Here is a 7,627-nt window from a genome sequence, read left to right on the forward strand (position 1 = left end):
AGACAGACAGATAGATAGATAGATAGATAGATAGATAGATAGATAGATAGATAGATAGATTATAAACATGTGAAATGAAACATTTTATAATCAAAAAGTAATCTATTAATATAAAATAAAATTATCAATCACTTTGCCAACAAGGGCCCTATTTTAACAATCTAAGCGCATGGTCTAAATCGCACGGCGCAGGTACATTTAAGGTGTGTCCGAATCCACTTTTGCTAGTTTAAAGGGGTCATATGATGCTTTTTTAAAGATCATTATTTTGTGTATTTGGTGTAACAGAATATGTTGACATGCTTTAATGTTCAAAAAACACATTATTTTTCAAATACTGTACATTATTGTAGGTCCTCTATGCCCCACGTTTTTACGTACCTTACTGCACGTTTTACCGCAGTTTCAAAGAAAAATGTCCACTGAGTGGCGCTAAAACACGGGTTCAATACGTGAACCCTGGCACGGTTTTATTACGTTGCTTCAGGTACGTATTGCGGCGGTTCAGAATTCAAATATCCGGGGACTGTCGCTAAAAGTTAATGCTCTATCGTGTTGGAAATATGCCTTACACCAAACCCAACCCTAAACCTACCCGGTAGTGTTAACAAATGCAAAACTGATATAAAAACGCATTTGTTGATGAAACCGTGCCATTTGAACTTCCTTATATGCAGATTTGAACTGTTTTGTCGAACCGTAGTTACATGGGGAAAAAGTGCCCCCAGGTACGTTTTTGCCATGAGACCAGGTAGACCAGGTTTGCCATGAGACCAGGTAGTAATTTTTTCTACCTATTAGATTGTGTTTTATTAATGTCTACACCTACCCCAACCCTAAACCTACCCTTACAGTAATGCAGATATATTAAATATTGTATGAGAAAAAGGACGCAATATTGATGTGCACATGCGCAGTAAACCCTGGTAGGACAATCTGATGGGAAAGGATAAAATGTCAGGACACCGGCGCATGGTCTAAAAGGGTCGTTCCTATTCTTTTAATGAGTAATGGGTGTGTTTTGGGCATAATATGCAATAAACCAATCAGAGTCTCATCTCCAATTACCTTTAGGAGCCAGTTGCTCTCGCGCTATGGCGGATTCGCTATTTACACGGCAGAATTTGCAAGAGCAAAGACTGAACGCGTCTCCAGAGAGGAAACGGAGCTGCTCGTGCGTGAGCAAATAGGTAGCCTAATTCTGATACATGCAATGCCTATATCCATTATGACATGTAGGCATTTTTATATTTATGTAGTCTACACAATAATAATCTTTTACATTATAATCCTTTCATTTTTTATATTTGGCAAGTTTGTGTGCTGCTGCGCATTCCTGTGTGTGTAATAAACATAGTGTACGCGCATTGTGGACCCGCCTATAGGCGCATATTACTAACGCGCTCTTTAAATAACAAAAAAATACTGCGCCATTGACTTTAGACCAGGTTTTAGTTGGCACAGTCTATTTCATTTGCCTTAAAACAGCAAAGCGCCAACAATGCGCTTGAACACACCTCCTTTTCAGACCAGCACGCCCATAGGCACACAAATGGGCGCAAATGCATTTGCTATTTAAACAACATGGCGCAGGACGTGAAAATGATAACTGCGTCAGGCTGAAACTAGCAAAAAACACTTGCGTCACGCCTGGCGCCGCATTGCGCCACGTATATGATAGGGCCCATAGTTATTAAATTTTATCAGAAATTCTACATTTATGTGTTTTTATTCATTCATTCATTCATTTATTTATTTATTTTTGATTATCAAATTATTGATTCTTTCATCTATTTATCCACTTTATAAATGATTGCTTGTTTGATTTATTATTTTCTCAAATTATACATCGATTTCTTGATTTTTTTTAAAAAGATGATTGGCTGTGTCTAAAATCACCACATATACCCTTAATTAGGGTATTATTTGAGATGACAGCCATTTAGTGGTATCTGAAACCATAGTGGACATTATCGACTGTACTCATTCAATCCATAATGCACTGCAATAACAAATGTACAATGTACACTCAACAGCTAAAGGACGTGAAAATGATAACTGCGTCAGGCTGAAACTAGCAAAAAACACTTGCGTCACGCCTGGCGCCGCATTGCGCCACGTATATGATAGGGCCCATAGTTATTAAATTTTATCAGAAATTCTACATTTATGTGTTTTTATTCATTCATTCATTCATTTATTTATTTATTTTTGATTATCAAATTATTGATTCTTTCATCTATTTATCCACTTTATAAATTATTGCTTGTTTGATTTATTATTTTCTCAAATTATACATCGATTTCTTGATTTTTTTTAAAAAGATGATTGGCTGTGTCTAAAATCACCACATATACCCTTAATTAGGGTATTATTTGAGATGACAGCCATTTAGTGGTATCTGAAACCATAGTGGACATTATCGACTGTACTCATTCAATCCATAATGCACTGCAATAACAAATGTACAATGTACACTCAACAGCTAAAGAATACCCAAAATGCACTGTGATGGTCGTGCCAAATGAATTCCTGAATCTCGCCAAAAGATGGTGAAGAAGAAGGTGACTGCAGTTGAATTGTCCATTTTCCAAGTCAACTGGTCCAATGTGATTACAGTGTAATATCACACAGGTCTCTTAATTGATGACTAAATAGTTTAATGGAGGTCTATACATGCTAGTTTTCATGACAAAGTTCAAGATAAATCTTTTCATTACTACTGGAGCTGCCAGCTTGCTAAGATTTCTAATGATAATTAAACAGCAAGCACAAACTGCAAAAGCGACACTCAGTGTCCGAATTCATTCACTCGTTTTCATTCACTCCTTCAACTGCACTGTATTAGTGAACTAATATAGGGAATAGTGAATGAGGTATAGGGGGTGATTTCTAAGACAGCAATTGCCTTGCACATATGGGTGCCCAGATAGATAGAGCATCTCAACAACCTGAGAAACATGAAACTCTAAGTGAGTGAAAGACACTATGCTTTTTTATTTCACACCTGAACAGCGCTATATAGTGGGTTATAGAACACAGATGAAGGACGTTGTCATGGTGCTTGAGCAATAGGTGTCTCACATCTATTCTTCATGAGTAAGTGAGGTGGACAGAAGTGCATTATGGGGTTTGGGAGTCGGGTGGGAGTGTTCTTGGTAGAAGAAGTGAACAGATGCTGCAGTCAGAGGACTTGAGAAAATCTAAAACTACTTTCTATGTTGTTCCTGCACTAGCTCTTCAGAAAGTGAGTAGCTCTTATAATCTGTGTGGAAAACTTTCTCCACACACACAGTCTGCTGCCTCAAGCATTTGTTTCCTACTGTGTGTGTGTGAAACGACTGAATTCAAGTGCAAAAAAGCAACTCAACTTTTAACAAAAAAAAATTACCTAAGAGAACACTTTTATCAAAATATGAATCTAGATCTTTTCATTATATCAAAACATGTTCCTTTTTTGCAGCAAACAAGAAGGCATAGTTTTGCATCAGGAATGCTGCGTGCTGCAATAAAACCTCATTATCATGACGCATGTACATCTCCAGCTGTGAAACTCCTCGTTTGTTTCCTAACAGCTATTTTCTTGACAAAGATGAGCAACTGCAATTGAAAGCAATAATATTTTTTTGTACTTAAAAGCAATTGTGTTATAATGAGTTGATCTTTTAGCTATAATGTTTTTAGAGACATTTGCTGATAACTTTGCAGGGAAAGTCTTCTATCTTATTTTAGACCCAGTTTTACACAATATGTGCTTTAAGCAAAGTCAAATTTTCTGAGGAATGTGGAAATTTGTTAATCTCACACTTTATTTCACACACTATCCAGCGAGAAAAAATGTACAAAACTAGGGATGTAACGATTCACTCAACTCACGATTCGATTCGATTCACGATTTTGATTTCACGATTTTAAAATACTAATAAAAATGAATTCAAAATAATAAAAAGTATAATAGCATCTCACTGCTACTAGAATAACCCTGATTTAAGTGATTACAAGCCTGTAATTGTATTGCAGCAGATTATGCTACAATAGTTCTTAAACACAAGCTTATCTATATCATAAACACATTCTTATCTAGTTCGAAAATTGTCTCACACATAATGATTGATTTCTTGTCTTTAAACGTTTTTCTCCAGGACCATTAGAATTCAGTGTAAGTGTGAAGCACACATTCATTTATTTTTAATGAAGCTGATGGTCAAGATTCTATCAGTTTGAAAACAAGCACCGTTAAAAGCTTGTTGACCTTAGAATAAAGGAAATTTGTGAAAAAGGCAGTGGCAGACGCCATCCATACAAAGACAGCTCATTAAGTTTCATTTCAAATGTTAAACATGTTACATCATTTGGGAAACTACTGATAAGAACAGGAAGCTGAGGTGATGCCAACTATCTATAAAGCATAGCACAAATCTTAATCAAACACTACAGTCCTCCGAAGGTTTTAAACTCAGCTTAAATACTTAAAAACAGCAAATCCACAGCTTCTTATATCACACAACTCAATTACATGCTGATAATGTGTCTAAATTGAAACAAATGCATTTAAAAATACACTTTGACACATCTACTGCACTGCAACCAGTTGCTCTCCATCAAGTGTGCTGCTTTTCTCCATTGTGAAACATCCTCTAACATGCTATTCAACGTGAATTCCCACTTTTGCTGAAATAAATAGCAGCAGGAATGTCTCCTAAAAGATGCTTTTAGCTGATGTTTGGTACATTTAATTCCTGAGTCAATACCAAAATGTCTTTTCATTCAGCTTGTGACATCTAGCAATGGTGAGAGTGGCAGACCACTGCGGCCTTTATCAGTGATTCAAGAGGGTGAAGTGTGCTAAAAGTGCAGATAAGAGGCTTTTGTGAACACTGAAGTGTATGATTTACACTGGCAGCGAATGCTTAGGGTTACAACTGCCATGTGTGTCATAGTTGAACCAGAACTGTACGACATTCTGGTTTTGCAAAGTTAAATTTTTTGTTTTTTTCTGGTTTTGCAAAGTGCCTAATTATTCTGTTAATAAGAAAAGTTGGGAATCTCATGATTTTACATGGATTATTCTGCATGCAGATAGATAGATAGATAGATAGATAGGTAGATAGATAGATTCAGCACAGAATCTGTTTAGATGGAATCAAGCAGTTAAACCTGTGGATTTATAAATTAATAAATTACTAACAATACAATTAGCCTATGAAACACTTTGAAGATGCATTAATATTAGATAGATATAAAGATAGATAGATAGCAATAATAATCAACTGATAATAATAATAGCTGTTTGAAAAAAATCTCAGCGTAAAGTTCCTGTGGGAACCCATTTGATGACATTTTATATACAATGTGCAATGAATGAGCATTCGCTGAGATTAATGTACGGAGAGGTAGTGAATCAATAAAATGCGTAAAAATCAATAAAACAGACGAATACAGCATGGGAAATTAATAATATGACCTCGCGTGGTTAAAAATGTTTATTATTGACGCCTAAATGATTTTAAATTAACTCAAGACATTTTCTACGTTCGATGACCCCTCGCTATCTGGACAGGTGCTCTCACCCCTTCTAGGAGGTTAAAAGTAGTCTAGTTTAACAGGTTTAACACAAAAAGTAATCACGGGTCTCTTACATGTTATAGACATTATAAATAACTTGCTAAAGTCCACATTATCATGCCTTTATAAAGTAAAAGACACTGCTCTTTCACTCGTGTCGTGTGCATTCTCTTGAATCAGCATCCAACTTCTCGGTGTCTTTCTAGTCACATTCATGGTTTTGACTAAATATGCGAGGTCCAGAATGTTATATCCCTCCACAAATTAAATATACTTCACATCAGATAGATTTAATATAGGCTAAATTAAAACATGTAACCACGCCAACGGTTTCTCTGACTGCATTTGAAACAATAACTAACTGTATATGCTATTTAAAATACCATAACACAAAAACAAACACTTACCGGAGAAAACAAGGAGCTCAATGTTGAAACCAATAAGACCAATTTTGGGGCGTCCATCGCAGCTGCTTTTTCTTCCGTAAATGTTCGTAGTATACCATGGAAATAAAAAACTTTGCAATCCGTAAAGTTCTCCTGCTTTTCTCACAAGCGCGTAAAAGTAAACTCAGTCAAACTGTCTCGTCGGACACGATGTTGACGGAGGAGCAAAACCTAACAAGTTGAGGTGAGGGAACATCACAAAGAGCCGTGAGTGAGCAGTCGCTCATATCGTCGCTCGAGCTGCTGACAGTTCAGCGACCAATGAGCGAATCAGTCAGACCACGAGAGGAGCTTTACAGCTTCACTACTTGCGAGATATTGACAGTACACGACTCATATCAAGACTGCATCACTCTTGTTCGTCATCGGCTTACGAGTGTCTTTGTTGCGTTAGTGCGAAAGCAATAGATGAAATCTCAAGGTCTCTGCTCTTTGTGAACACCTGGCTGCAGAAAATGACTCGTGTGTGAGCTTGTTTGGTTAGCAGGAGAATGCCATTTAATGAAGTTGTTTAATTATCACAGTATACAAAATATAGAAGGTCCTCTTGTAAGAATTACTCATAATTACGAAGAACAATTATATTTCATTTCATATTTCACAATATGTTTTAGGTAAAAAGTATGAATTGCCTTAATTCATGGGGATTGTGACATTTCCATTAATTAGCCTATATTCTCTCAATAATTTGAGTTAAAGTAATAATTTACACAAATTAAAAATTGAATTATTCCTTCAATGTTTATTGTATTATTTTAGCTTACCTGATGATGTTGTCTTTGTATATCGTTAAGCAGAACCTGATTTTACCAAGTGCAACATATTCCTGGATCAACATCTTTGTTGACCCTGGAACAACATTGTGATTAACCAATCAGATGTGAAGAACCAGTTTATAGTTTTTGTGAAATTTAGGCTTACAATCAGTGTTTGGTGCTTGTACATCAGTGTCATTCATCTATCATTTCATCTGATTTTAGGAATTACTCATAGACACATCTTATCCAAAGTGACTTTTAACTCTATAAATTGTATAATTGCTGGAGCAACCTGAGGTTAAGTGCCATTCTCAAGGAAAGGGCACTGATTGATTTGGAATGTCATCTGATGAATATTCAGAGACAAAATAATGTAATTAAAACTGCTAGAATCCATTATTCTGGATACGTGTTTATTATGTAAGTGCCCTGATTAATATGTTGTTGCGTTCTCTTTCACACAGTGATCCAGGTTGCTGCTGGAAGAGGTGTTAGTGAGGCCAGCAGGGGGTGCTCACCCTGTGGTCTGTGTGGGTCCTAACGCCCCAGTGTAGTGACGGGGACACTATACTGTCAACAAGCACCGTCCTTCCGCTGAGACGTTAAACCGAGGTCCTGACTCTCTGTGGTCATTAAAAATCCCAGGTTGTCTTTCGAAAAGAGTAGAGACGTGACCTCGGCATCCTGGCCAAATTTACCCATTGGCCTCTGATCATCCCCATATCTGCTGATTGGCTTCATCACTCTGTCTCCTCTCCACCAATAAGCTGGTGTGTGGTGGGCGTTCTGGCGCACTATGGCTGCCGTCGCATCATCCAGGTGGATGCTGCACACTGGTGGTGGATGAGGAGATACCCC

Source organism: Sinocyclocheilus rhinocerous, unplaced genomic scaffold (genome assembly GCF_001515625.1).
Source record: "Sinocyclocheilus rhinocerous isolate Xijiao unplaced genomic scaffold, SAMN03320098_v1.1 scaffold1103, whole genome shotgun sequence".
In the NCBI taxonomy this organism is placed as follows: Eukaryota; Metazoa; Chordata; class Actinopteri; order Cypriniformes; family Cyprinidae; genus Sinocyclocheilus; species Sinocyclocheilus rhinocerous.